The sequence below is a fragment of the Trifolium pratense genome, linkage group LG3, assembly GCF_020283565.1.
Source record: "Trifolium pratense cultivar HEN17-A07 linkage group LG3, ARS_RC_1.1, whole genome shotgun sequence".
In the NCBI taxonomy this organism is placed as follows: Eukaryota; Viridiplantae; Streptophyta; class Magnoliopsida; order Fabales; family Fabaceae; genus Trifolium; species Trifolium pratense.
Window position 1 is genome coordinate 30,791,911 of NC_060061.1, and position 14,792 is coordinate 30,806,702.

Here is a 14,792-nt window from a genome sequence, read left to right on the forward strand (position 1 = left end):
TGGGACATCTTAGGCAACATCATTCTAGTGATACCAGAATTTCAAAAGGTTTAGGGGCTAACTTTTTTAAATCAATTTTGTTCCAACAATCTCCCCCTTTTTGATGATGACAAACATAAGTATTAATTGACAATTGTTGTTAAATTAACTTATCATGTTTCTCTTAGGTTTATGAGGTTTGCAAGCTCCCCCTAAGATTGATACTTCTTAAAGTCAAGACTTTAGGTTATATCCATGATATTTTAATTTAGTATAAGATTAAGATAATTTGAAATAAAACAAGTTTCATATCTTTCTTCAGAGTGAGAGGTTTGCAAGCTCTCCCCCTAAGTCTCATAAGGCTAAGTTAAAATTGCACTCTTAACTTATCCTTACTTATGAAATTTATTTTAGTTTCAACTAACTTAGTCTCCGCATTAAAATACTTAAAACAACTTAAAAGTAACAACTTTTAATTTAACGGATAAAAGCGAGATAAAAGGCGTGGTTTCAGTTTTGAAACTTATCACTTTATCAATTAATGCGTAACTACTCCCCCTTTTGTCATTATCAAAAAGTAAAAAAAATTTATATAACCAAGACAGTCAAAGAAGAAGAGTGGTTGTTACAAAGGTGAATTAATTCCAAAAACAGAAAACAACGCGCGTAAGGGTTTATAAAAAGGAACAAGTTAACATGCCTCCGTCACGAAAAAGCAAGAATAAACAAGTGAAACAAGAAAGATTAGGAATAATGAGGAGGTTTAGTACACGCATTGCAGAGTTTAGGAGAAAGAAAGAAGACGAAAAACGCGAAGAAGAGGAGAAAGATAAAGAAGACAACAAGAAACCACAAGATGCTGAGATTATAGTTATCTCATCAGATTCTGAAGCTGAAGAGAATGAAGATGATGCTGACTATGTTGAGTTCTTGGCTAGCTATGTTCCAGAAGAAGAACAAGAAGAAGAAGAAGAAGAGCAAAACCCAGATCCCATAGAAATTTCATCAGATGATGCTGAGGAGAAATCAGAGATTTCTTCTGAGTTTTATCCACCTGATTAGGATTAGGTTGTCTTTTTCTTTTTCTATTTACCAATGTACTCAACATGGTGAGATTATTAATAAAAATTTTCGTTTTAAAAAGCATCTTGTGTTCTTATGTTCTTATTTATCAAGAAAATATAAATATCAAGTGAACATGAAAGAAGTAATCAAGCAAAACATAAACAAAACAACTTGAAATAGATAAACCAGAAAAAGTGTTCAGAAGATAAACAAAAAAATTAAAAAGAAAGCTTAAAACAGGTGCATAGGATCCTAGGGTTTCTTAAGAAAGGCTAAAAGCTGGTCGAATTTGTCATTCAGAGATCCCACGTTGGAAACCAGACCATCCACTTTGGATTCCAAGTTGAGGTGAGCTGTCCTTTGCCTTTCCAAACCTTCTTGCTGCTCCCTCAGAGCTTCTTGAAAGATCTGCAACTGATCATCCACAACAGGAGCTTGATCTTGAACCAAAGGCGTTTGTTCTTCAACCAAAGGTGCCTTGCCTTTATCAGAGGGTTCACCTTCCTCTGGGTAATCAATCATCAGGACATCATCCTGGTTCAACACATTCAGTACATCCTCTTCTGTGGCATCCTCATTATGTAGCTCATGTGCCAACTCGGCAACTCTAGCAGCAGCTTCTTCCAGACGTTCATTCTCAATCCGTTGATCCTCAAGACGTTGCAAAATAGTAGAATCAACCCAGCAATCCTTGAATGCAGACAGACGCCTCACAGCAGCAGATATAGCGGCAAGCTTAGCACGCTCATGCTCTTCATGATTGAAAGGCGTTAACCTCTTCAACTCAGCCCTAGCCAAACTGTTCCTCATGAAACTTATACCATCCAGATCCCTCTTACTAAAAACAGCCTTAATCTCTTCAGCAGCATCATCCAAAGCATTGCAAATCCTTGCCTTAATGCTTGAAACTTCTAGGTCCACATCAGAAGGACAAACTAAGAACCTGTCCTTTATCTTAGATAATCTACGTAAGTCATCATGAAACTGAGTGGATAGATTACAGAAAGGGTTAGATGATGAGGGTGAAGGATTGGGAATGGTAGAGAGATTAGGTGTTTCAGTAGCAGGGTTGTCAATAATAACAACTTCTGCCTCTGAAGGCTTGGGGGCACAAGTATGAATACGCTCAGGAGAAGCATATTCAGCACTTGGTTCAGGATTTGGTTCAGGATTTTGATGTTGTGGGGATGCAGGTTCAGATGATTGAATTGGAGATGGTTCAGGAGATTTATGTTCAGCTGTTGGTTCAGGAGCAATTTGTTCAGGGGTTGGGTTAGGAGAGGATTGTTTGATAGGAGAGATTGGTTCAGCATTTGGAATATCTGGTTGAGGTTCAGATGGTGGAATGTCAGGTGATAGTTGTTGTGGTTGAGGTAGAGGTGATTTTGGTTTAGGAGATGAGCTAGATTTGTGGGTTTCATGAGAAAGAGGGTGATTATTGAGAGTGTCAGGGCTCAGATGTTTTTCGAGTTCAGAAAGAGGGTTATCAGAGGTTGGAATAATTGTGGGTTCAGGGAGTATAGTCCTAAGTGGTTTAGTATAACCTATTCCAATTTCAGCTTCATTAAAGATGTACTTAGTAGACTTACCTTTACCTTTAGGAGTAGGAGCAGGTCTTTTCCTCAAACGAGCAGCCAGAGACTCTTCATCAGATCCAGTTTCTGATTCAGAGGATTCACTTTCTTCACTTTCCTCTTCATCATCAACAATGATAGGCTCCTTTGATGATGGTGCAGCAGCTTTTCCAGTCAAAGCTTCATGTTTCCTCTTTGTTCTTTGCTCAGCAGTAGCTTCTTCTACCTTAACCTTCTTCTGAGCCAGAAGATCTGGTTTTTCTTGTTCAGCTTTCCTCTTTGGTTTCCTCTTAGGATTATACATGTTTACAGGAGCTGGAGGAACCATACTTCTATCAACAACAAATCCTTCTTGTCTGAGCACTTCCAAATAGTCCTGAATGATGTGCTCAGCATCGGCTTCTGAGATAACTGGATATCCATCCACATACAGACGATCTTCAAGATTGGCTGTAAACTCTTGTGGAGGTGGAACCACTTTGGATGAGATGAGACGCATCTTGGTGAGGAAGCTGGCATTCAGAATTTCAGGAGTAAATTTCTTTTCAACAAGTTCCGGATGAAACTTCTTCAGATTCTCAACAACATGACCTTGATATAGAAGGTCTGAGAGTAATCTTGGATAGGCTATAGCTGTCTTCCTCTGAGATTTGCTTAAGAAGATTGCCTCACAGATCCTCTCAAAGAAATATTCTCCCAGATTCACCTTCATTTCTTTCAGAAGAAAGTAGATCAGATGACGATGAGTCCAGGAAATGGTATCAGTACCACCAACTCTTGGACTGATAGAAGCTAGTATGATCTTGAAAAGTACTCTGCAGACGTCAGTCAAACCCTTGACTTTACCCTTCAGTTTCAAATCTGTACACATCAGAGCCAGAAGATCATCTCTGTACCTTGTGTCCTTCTCAAAAACATCCAACTCTATCCCAGAGTTATCCAAACCAAGTAACGCATTAAAATGAATAGGAGAGAAAGCTAGGTTCATACCACAGATGTTAGACCTAATTTGCTTTCCAGTGAATTCCAATAAACCCATTTCTTTCCTAGATTTACCTTTTAAACTAGGATTTCTCTCAATAGCAGCACGTTCTTCTTCCTTTGCTTCATGCTTGTCAAAGACCTTAGCTTTCATCCAGAATTTCTTCAAGAGATCTGGGTAAATAGGACCATTTAACATGCTGAAGTACTTATCCCAACCTTGAGCGGAGAAGTAATGTTTCACATCAAACCCATTTGCCTTTATACTGTCGAAGTCGATCATCTTTTCAGAAAGAAATATGAGCTCAGATTCTGGAAACTCCATCTCGTTCCCAACGATTTGAAGATTCTTGAACATGAACGGTGGAATCTTTGTTGAAGAAGATGACGAAGTTCCGGCCATTGTTGGAGATTAGGGTAGGGTTTGGAAAACTAACGAGAGAGAAAGAAAGTGTGTTGGAGGTTTAGAGAGAATATGAAAGTGTAGGTTGTGAGAGTGAGAAGTGTGCAAGTGTATTGTGTAAGTTTTATTTAAATGCACACAGTTAACACGAAAATATCAAATTTGGGAAGTTACGCTAATTGACAGAAAGTTGAATACCAAAAGTCATCATTAACCACCCACTACCTGACACACGTAGACCACGTGCAGAAATTTACTCGGTAACTGCTATTTTAATGGACAACTGTTCAGCAGTGAATACTAAACGTTTCCCACTTAAATAGTTCAGAGCCTCTGAGATATTTAAAATTCTCTATCAGAGTTAAGTATTTCAGAGCTTGTTTTTCAGATGATCTGAATCATAAGTTCTGATATACATAACCTCTTACACTTTAAAAGCCAAAGAAAATTTTCATTCAGAGATTGAAAACATGTTCAGATGTTTCTTTATAAAATCAAATCTTTCAACAGATAAAGCCTTAGTAAATATATCAGCCCATTGATTTTCAGTATCAACAAACTTAATATCTATAATGCCTCTCTGAACATAATCTCTGATAAAATGGTGTTTAATTTCAATATGTTTGGCTCTAGAGTGTAGGATAGGATTTTTAGATAAATGAATGGCTGCAGTATTGTCACAATATAAAGGAATATTGTTACTGCTTACCTGATAATCTTCTAACTGATATTTTAGCCAGAGTAGTTGTGTGCAACACTTAGCTGCTGAAATGTATTCTGCTTCTGCTGTAGACAAAGCTATAGTAGTTTGTCTCTTACTAGCCCAGGAGATAAGGTTTTCACCAACAAATTGACAATTGCCACTTGTGGATTTTCTTTCAATTTTATCTCCAGCATAGTCAGCATCACAGAATCCATTTAGCACATAATCATTGGATTTCTTATAGAGAAGTCCAAGATTAGTTGTTCCTTTCAGATACCTAAAGATTCTCTTTACAGCAGTAAGATGAGATTCTCTGGGATCTGACTGGAATCTTGCACATAAGCAAACACTGAATAAAATATCTGGTCTAGAGGTTGTCAGATAGAGTAAGGAACCAATCATACCTCTGTAGACCTTTTGATCTACTTTTCCTTCATCATCTGACTTGCTCATGTTGGTAGTTGAGTGCATGGGAGTGTTCATTATCTTGCAGTCATCTAGATTGAACTTCTTCAGAAGTTCCTTGGTATATTTTGATTGATGAACATAAGTTCCTTCCTTCTTCTGATTGATTTGAATTCCAAGAAAGAATTTCAATTCTCCCATCATGCTCATTTCAAATTCATCCTGCATTATCTTAGAAAAATTCTTGCACAAAGCAGCATTAGTTGAACCAAAAATAATATCATCAACATAAATTTGAATGATTAAAATGTCTTCTTTGGTTGTTTTTCTAAAGAGTGTGCAGTCAACCTTTCCTTTTTCAAAACCCTTTTCAAGAAGGAAATTACTGAGTCTATCATACCAAGCTCTTGGAGCTTCACTACAAGAAAAATGTCACTTTGCGACACTTCAGTTGCAACAACTTAACCATAACCGTCGCAATGTGTTAATTTTAAAATTTTTGCAACGGTTTATGCGACAGTTATATCAACCGTCGCAGTATTTTGCTTTTTAAAGCGGCAATACCTCTTTTCAATTAGCGCCCATTGAAAATTTTATCAAAAAAAAAAAACTCACTCACTTAATACCAAAAATAAAAACACAAAAACACACACACAAAAGTGAAAAAACACATTTCATTGAGAAATCCCTAAATCCCAAAACACTCTCTCATCGCCACCACAGTCACACTCCGGCGCAACTTTCTTCATCGTTCCCTTCCAGAAAAGTGAATGGGTTCATCGTTCTCTCCAATCGTTGGTATCAAAACTCACTCTCCAATCTTTCACCTTAAATCCCTTAATCACTCTCTCCAATCGATCTCTTTACTGTCCCCGTCGAGAGAAGTAAGATTTGTGTTGAGCATAAAGAAGAAGTGAGAATCCTTAGGCCGCCGACCCTCTGACCGCCTCTGTACCGAACCTCCACCTCATACTCCGGCGCTCTGCCGTTCTTTCAAAGCTCGACTGCTCTGTCTACCCGTCGTTGCTTCTCGTTCCATTGTTCTGTCATCTGCTTCCACTGTTCGTTGTAGATAAAAGTATGTATAAATCAAACTTCCAAGATATAGATTCTCCATACTTTGTTTTCAATTTTTTAGTTTAATGCTTAGGGTTAGAGTTAACCATTCTTAGTTTTAATTGTATATATGCTATGTGTGTATATTTGCCACTTTTATTTTAGATTGAAGATTTTCGCTAAATGCTTGTAAAATTATTCCCTTTAATACTTTTTCAATCTCAAATTTAGCCACAAGCTTCCTTTATAATAAGTTAGTCACAACTCAACTCAAATTATTATCTGGGACCACGTGTTAGTGTTGTGTCCATGTTCATGTCCGTTGTTTGATTTTGTGTAGTTGATTGGTAGTGCATGTTTGGATTCAAGATACTAACATACTAACATTTTATATTTTAATAAGTTAGGTTCTGGAAAAACCTTTAGAAAACTAATATGATGAAACCATAAACTTGACTAATCTCTTATTGTAATCCTACAAGACTTATGTTCAAAATTGTGTTGGTAAATTTCAAACTTTGTTTTAGCAAGTTTTGCTTGCTGCATCTGTTGTAGTTTTAGAGCTAGTGGGGAGTTTTGTTCAGTGTAGTGAGACTGTGTTCAGCTGTTGTGGTCAAATCAATTCGAGTCAAATAATAATATTAACTAAAGCTATGCTATTTTTATTGTGATGATTAAATGTGCAAGTGCTTAGAAACTATGAACTACATGTACATCCCTTATAACTATTAAGTGGACATGTTTATGAATCTTGTTTGTTTAATTATCTCAGTTAGGGAGTTTGTTTCTTACTTCCGTGAGAGACATAATGAATCTTTGGAGAATGATTATAGGGATTCTCTTTCCTTTTTTATTGTGGAGGGATTATCTTCCTCAGGGATTGATTCATCATCAATGCAATAAAGTACCAACTACCAACACATGACATTGTTTTTATATTTATCCTAATTCTTTTTCTCAATGTAGTGAAAATGGCGACTTCACCATATGAGGAGCCACGGAGCAAAATAATAGAAGAGAATGCTAAAAGGATGGAATCATTCTTATGAGTTTATACAAATGCATTTTTATCATACAAATGCATTTTTCTTATGGGTGTATCATAATTTTGATTTCTTGTCTCTTGAAACTAAGTTGATTGCAAGTACTCAAATTATGTACTTTGGATGCTGAAATTGGTCCTACCTTATTTGACTGAATTTTTTATTATGGTCTGTTAGGATTTGGCATTTGATTACTTGTCTCTTTCTGTCTTGCTGGGAGATAACTTCTACAACTACAACTTTGGAGATCTACTCGCCCACCCTGTTGTGAGTATCTGCTGATTTTTTTTTTTTTGGAATGTCTCATCTTTCAAGTTTTCTCGACTCCATTCATCTATTTAAGTTACTATATACTTATGCAGGTATGAGCTGAAGTTATTAATCTAGCCTTGTTCTAGTTACACTACACATGTCATTGAACTTGTATTTTTTATAATTTCTTGATTTTCTTGTCAGCCTATTAGACCATTCACTTGGCAAGGAGGTCATTGAACTTATATAGTTTTACTGTGCTTATGTTATTGAAAATCATAACCCGTTTCCATGTTCATATTTGAAGGTAGTGAATCCTCTTATGGAGTTAAATATGTTCTCAATTCAAGAGCAGAGTTCTTATGGTTCCATGGACTGGTTTCAAATTCTTCTTTCAAGTGTTAAGGTGTGTACATTACTTTGTAAGCGTTTAACAGAACTTTCATGTTTATCAAACTTTATTGTGAGAATCCTTTATTTACAAATAGTGAGATAGTACTAATTTCTCAGTCTATCATAATTGTTAAATGACAAAGGTCAAATAGTTCTATTAATTGCAGAGTATATCGTTGTCCCATTTTTTATCAAGCCTCCTTTTGTTAATTTTGTTCTACCATCAAAGAAGAATTTTGCAGAGTATATGTAGTGGTTTACTTTCTTCATTCCCAACATGAATTCTATTATAGGGTAAATATTAACTTTGAGTTGTTTTGGACCTTGATTTTAATGTGAAGGATGAGAAGTCAACCAACTGGTTGTTTGCAGAATCCGTTCAGATGAAGGGGAAACCAATCACACATAAGACAAATTGTTATGGTTAGATAAAATTTGTAAATTTCCATCTCCTTTTAACACTTACATTAAATAATGCTCTATTACTTCCATCTCATTTTAATATTTCTCTAATAGTAGTGATACTAGTATATTCTCTTATAGTATGATTCTAGCTCTTTGTATATTATGATTGACCTTTTCATCTCTTTCTTATTAATTCCACTTAATTGTTTCTTTACTACACTATGGTGATTTATTTTCTGTTACTTATAGTATGTTCTTGATGTTGCTGCTGCATAAGTTTCTAGTTTGTGTGCTTCTCACTATGTTTCTGGTTGCTTCGCAGTTCTGTTTCTGAAGTCTGAATGCGAACCCTCTGCGAGACCACCGTGAGGCAACGCGAAAGTTGTTTGCTACCACACCATCACTATCTTCAATCAATGGCTCCAGTTGCAGTGGGAGATGTGATTCTAGACGGAGCTTAATTTTGTTGCCCTTATTTATTGTCATTTGTGTGTGTGCTATAGGTCCGGGGTTTTTTATGATTGAGTCCATTCGTTTTTTTAAGTATCCTAATAGTTATGTTTTTTCAGGTAACCAAATAAGAAGAGTCAAGAGATGGTAGCACTAATTAAGGATTATGAAGCAACATCATTTACTAGGGAATGTTTAGATATTTTAAGAACTTATTTTGCCATAATGTTTTGTATGTTTAACCACTATACTAATGTTTATGTTTTAGTTTTTCAATGTTTGAACTACATTGATTTTTTTTTCGTTGGGAACTTCAAGTACTTTAATTAATTTTTTGATGTATGGATGTTGTCACTACTGAATGAATTATATAAATGAGATTAAGTTATTTATATTTGTGAATTTTAATTTCATTACTCTTGTATGGATATGTATATGTTATTTAATAAGCCACTAAAATGTTTTAAATTATTATATTTTTTTTAAAAAAATAAAACAGTTTGCGACGGTTTTGAAACCGTTGCAAGTTCTGCTACTAAATTCAGTCTTACTGGGAAAAAACATTGCGACAGTTTGAAACTGTTGTAACGACGGTTTTCAAAACTGTTGCAAAGTTCTCTTGCGACACACAAATCAGCAACGGTTCGCTAACTGTCGCAGATGTACAATTGCGACAGTTTCAACCGTTGCAAACTGCAATTTTGCCTGTCGCAAAGTACCTTTTTTCTTGTAGTGCTTGTTTCAGACCATACAGTGATTTCTTCAATTTAAAAACATGTTCTGGGTTTGAGACATCTTCAAAACCAGGAGGTTGCTTAACATACACTTCTTCAGAAATAAAACCATTTAAGAAGGCACTTTTAACATCCATCTGATATAGGGTTATTCCATGATTAACAGCATAAGATAGAAGTAACCTGATTGCTTCAAGTCTAGCAACTGGTGCAAAGGTTTCAGTATAGTCAATCCCCTCTTGTTGACTATAACCTTGTGCAACCAATCTAGCCTTGTTTCTTACCACTTCACCTTGTTCATTCAGCTTGTTTCTGAATACCCATTTTGTTCCAATAATGTTCTTGTGTGAAGGTTTAGGTACTAGAGTCCATACATCATTCCTTTGAAATTGATTCAGCTCTTCTTGCATTGCTACAATCCAAGCATCATCCTTCAGAGCTTCATCAATCTTTGAAGGTTCCATCATTGAAATAAGACCAACTAAAGATTCCTCATTTCTTAGTTGAGATCTTGTCTTCCTTGGACTATCCTTGTTGCCTAATATCAGTTCCTCTGGATGTGATGATTTGTATTTGAAGGTATTTCTTGGGGGCTCATCATCTTCAGACTCATCAACATCAGGTTCAGCAGTTGCTTCAGTTCTTTGTTGTTCAGAGTCTGTAGGAACTATTGTGTTCAGAGGTTCTTCAGAGAATGGATGTTCTGAGTAGTTTGGAATATCTGAATATTGATCCTCTGATACCTGAAATCTAGACAAACCTTCCACAAGCTCTGACACTTGGTCAGGCTCTTTGTCATCAAATTTGACATGCATACTTTCTTCCACAGTATGTGTTTCAGAAATATACAGTCTGTATGCTTTTGAACGTTCAGAGTATCCTATAAAGATACCCTTATAACCTCTAGCATCAAATTTCTTTAGATGGACTTTGTTATTTAAGATGTAACACGTACATCCAAACTGATGAAAATAAGAAATATCAGGTTTTCTTCCTTTGAACAATTCATAAGCAGTTTTGTTCAACTTAGATCTGATATAGATTCTATTTTGAACATAACATGCTGTGTTTACAGCTTCTGCCCATAAAAACTTTGCTACATTTGTTTCATGCATCATGGTTCTGGCCATTTCTTGCAGAGTTCTATTCTTCCTTTCTACAACCCCATTTTGTTGAGGAGTTCTAGGAGAAGAGAATTCATGCAGAATGCCATATTTTTCACAAAAGTTTTCAAAAGGTTCATTTTCAAATTCTCCACCATGATCACTTCTAACTTTTAAAATAGTGTAGCCTTTTTCATTTTGAATTTGTTTGCAGAAGATGCTAAACTCATCATAAGCTTCATCTTTTGTTCTAAGGAATTTTACCCAAGTCCATCTACTGTAGTCATCAACAATCACTAATTCATACTTCTTCCCATTGATTGAAGCAGTGTTAACTGGTCCAAAAAGATCAATGTGAAGTAGTTCCAATGGTCTTGAGGTAGAGACAATGTTCTTAGGTTTAAAAGATGATTTTGTAATTTTTCCTTTTTGACATGAACCACAAAGTGTGTTTGAGTGATATTTGATTTTAGGTAAACCTCTGACAAGGTCAAGCTTGCTAAGCTTAGAGATTAACCTCCAATTAGCATGGCCTAACCTCTTATGCCAGATCCATTTTTCCTCACTCAAGGTCAAAAGACACATCACTTTTTGTTCATTCAAATCAGAAAGATTAATTTTATAAACATTGTTCTTTCTCAGACCTTTGAATATAATGGAGTTATCAGATTGTTTAGATACAATACATGATTCCTTATTAAAGACAACTACATAACCATTGTCGCAAAATTGACTTATGCTCAATAGATTATGCTTAAGTCCATCAACTAACCAAACATCATTAATAGATAGGGAGGAATTACCTACTGTACCTGTACCTATTATCTTTCCTTTTTGATTGCCTCCAAAGCCAACAGATCCTCCTTCTTTCATAGTTAGCTTGGAGAACAATTGTTTGTCACCAGTCATGTGCCTTGAACACCCACTATCCAGATACCATGAATGATTCATGATACTTCTTTGAGTGATAGGCTGTATGAGAAACAACTTTAATCACTACGGTGGAACTCTTTATCACAGTTAATGATAAAGTCATCCCAATATTCTTCCTCTTCATTTATCAAGTTCTGATTGTTAACTTGAGAACTTGTCAGCCATTGGTCTAGGACATAAGCCCTTCTTCCTTTGCATAGGACTTGTTTCCATACTCTAGGTAGGACATATCCTTTCCTAGTTGGTAAATCTGAATGATACATAATTTCAGCTTTTGGTACCCATCTTCTGGGTCCACGCTTGTTAGTCCACAAATGCTTACTGTGTTGTTGAGTGTGAGAGAAAGATTTTGGTTTTGAATAATAACTCTTTTGAAAATGTTTCTTAGTATGAGTTTTGTTATTATTCCAGGACTTGAGTTGTTTATGATTCCAGACTTTGTATTTATCACCAGTCCATTGATTTGACTGGTTACATTTACTAACTCTAGAATCATAAATAACCTTAGTCCTATGTTGCCTCTGAGGTTTGAGGTTTGACTTTCTTTTAAAAACTTCTGAGCCTTTAGGTTGACTTTTCTCATGAACTAGAATTCCTCTGGTTCCAGAAGTTGAAGCCTCAGATTTTGAAACTTTCAGAACATCTGAACTAATATTGTCAAGTTCTGAATAGCTTTTATCTTCTGAGCTTTTCTTCCCAGATCCTGAGGAATTTGGTTCCTCTGAGTTGTCATTTCCCAAATCTCTCAGATTATTATCCTCATCTTCCAGAGTACCAAATTTCTTTCCTTCTTCACTCTGAGGTATAACATAGTAAACCCAAGATTTTCCAACCTTTTTGGGATAGGTCTTTAGCTTTGAATATGTTCTACCATATTCATAGCCAACTCCCTCTCCTCTATGTCTCATGACATTATAAACAAGATTTGCAGCTTTGCTCTTACCAAGATTGAGATGCACAAACTGTTGAAGAGCCATTTCTTGCTCATCAGTAGGTTTGTGACACACAGCACAACCCTTTTCAAGATCATTTACTCTATTCAGAGTTTCTTGATATAGACCTTGAAAATGTTTTGCTTGTTCAGTCAGAGTGTTGAGCTTTTCTTGTAAAACTTTTTGTTTACTTAACACTCTGAGATGTTTCTCAATGACCTTGTTAAGTGCAGTTATAAGTTGAGATTTAGAACAGTCAGAAAATACCTCATCAGTTACTTCAGAATCTGATTCTGATTCTGATTCATCCTCTGAGTCTGCATCTGAGTCAGTTGAAGCCATCAGGGCTAGATTTGCCTCTTCTTCTTCCTCAACTTCTTCCTCAGATGATAGCTCTTCAAAGGTAGCCATCAGACTCTTCCTCAATTTACTCTTGAATTGTTGCTTCTTTGAGCTGTATCTTTTGCTTTTGTCTTTAGCAGACATTTCTGGACAATCAGCAATAAAGTGTCCTGGCTTCTTACAGTTGAAGCAGTTCTTCTGATCATCCTTTTTGCTGACAAAATTTCTGGAGCTGTTACCTCTGAAATTTCTTTTGTTAAATCTGTTCCATTGCTGAAACTTGGTGAATAAAGCAAACTCATCCTCATTCATCTCATCCTCTTGACCATCAGCAGAAGATTCTTCTTCAATATCAAGAAGCTGAGTCTTAAGAGCCTTAGAAGTAGTCTTAGTTGACTGTAAAGCCACTGACTTAGACTTCTTCTTAGTTTCTGAGTCAGCATCCAGAACCATCTCATGGCTTCTGAGATTGCTTATCAGAGCTTCAAGACTCAGAGTCTTGAGATTTTGAGCTTCCTCTATTGCAGTGACCTTAGGTCTCCAAGCAATAGGAAGACTTCTCAGAATCTTCTGAACATGATCATAGGTTGAATAACTTCTCTTAAGAGCTTTAAGACCAGATACAAGGATTTGAAACCTTGTAAACATAGTCTCAATGTTTTCATCTTGTTGCATAGTGAATAGTTCATATTGCCTTATCAAGAGACTAGCCTTAGCCTCTTGAACCTTTTCATTACCATCATAGGTAGCACACATAGAATCAAAAATAGATTTAGCAGTAGACTTGTTCTCTATTCTGACATAATCCTCATGTCTAATAGCACCAACAACAATGTCCTTTACTCTATGATGCTTAGTGTAGGTTTTTAAGTTAGCTGGTGTGAGTAACTTTCTATGCTCAATGGACAACCTTCCATGTTCATTTAAGTTTTCAAAAGTTACTCCCAACTCAACCAAATCCCACAACTCATGATCAATAGCAGTAATATTGCTATACAATCTTTCTTTCCACCACTCAAATAATGAAGCATCACCATTGAATATAGGGGCTTTTCTATTGCCACTATGTTCATGTGATTCATTACTTAAGTAGTCATAACCAAAAGCATTTCTAGGACCACCACCAGCACCACTGGCCTCACCGGCTTCACCGGTTGTTCTAGTGCTACTATCGTCTCCTCCAGACATAGTGTTCTCACAAGATCTTTACTGTCTCACTGTTAAGTGAAAGTAACAGACCAGGTGCTCTGATGCCAATTGAAGGTGTGAAAACACAAGAAGGGGGGGGTTGAATTGTGTTTTAGCCAAGTTAAAACTTTTTCAAGTTCTTAACTCAACTACGTTAGCAGCGGATAAATAACACAAATAATAACAAGATAGAGAGAGAGAGATCACACAAGCAATTTATACTGGTTCCTCTCACAAAACGAGAGTAGTCCAGTCCCCTTGCACTTCCAAGGGATTTCACTATAATCACACAAGATTACACCTGCTCAAGCACACAAGCAAGAGACTTCTCAACAATGCTCAAGCACACAAGCTTAAGACTTCACACTTAAGCACACAAGCTTAAGACTTCACACTTAAGCACACAAGCTTAAGTTTCCTCAAGTAATGAAAAGTATATAACAATATACAAATGCTCTTAGATGAACCTAAAGAGAGCAAATACAAGTAGTACAGAGTATTTGACTAAAGTGCAAAAACACTTGATAAGAGGTTCAGAGCTTGTATACACAGAATTCAGAGTTTGTTCAGCGCGAGTTCAATTCTTGATAAATGTATATTTTTGATGTAGCTGATTCTTCTAGTATATATACCACCAGAAAAGAGTCGTTGCAAAAAGAACCGTTGGAGTTGATAATCTTTTGTCTTCAAGCAGTCTGTCTTGATGTAGTTTGGTTGTATCCAAAACTAAGAAAGAGTTTCAGATACTTTGACTACTGCAGAGTGGACTTTCCTTATTCAGCTAACAAAACTGAAGACCCACGTTCTCAAGTTAGGACAGACAAAACAGAGGTAGCTGAACTGATCAGGCT

The 14,792-nt window shown here is 36.2% G+C and overlaps 1 long non-coding RNA gene across 3 annotated transcripts; it reads left to right on the top strand.

Annotated features, from left to right (window-relative positions):
* The first annotated feature begins 5,733 nt into the window (after positions 1-5,733).
* LOC123916411 lies at positions 5,734-9,010 on the top strand. Of its 3 annotated transcripts, none has more exons than XR_006812135.1 (5): positions 5,734-6,188; positions 7,133-7,476; positions 7,572-7,867; positions 8,196-8,277; positions 8,582-9,010. It is a non-coding gene; the product is annotated as an uncharacterized LOC123916411 (long non-coding RNA). The 3 variants fall into 3 exon arrangements; XR_006812136.1 differs by having other exon boundaries at positions 5,737-6,188; positions 7,773-7,867; XR_006812134.1 differs by having other exon boundaries at positions 5,740-6,188; positions 7,769-7,867.
* The last annotated feature ends 5,782 nt before the right edge of the window (positions 9,011-14,792 follow it).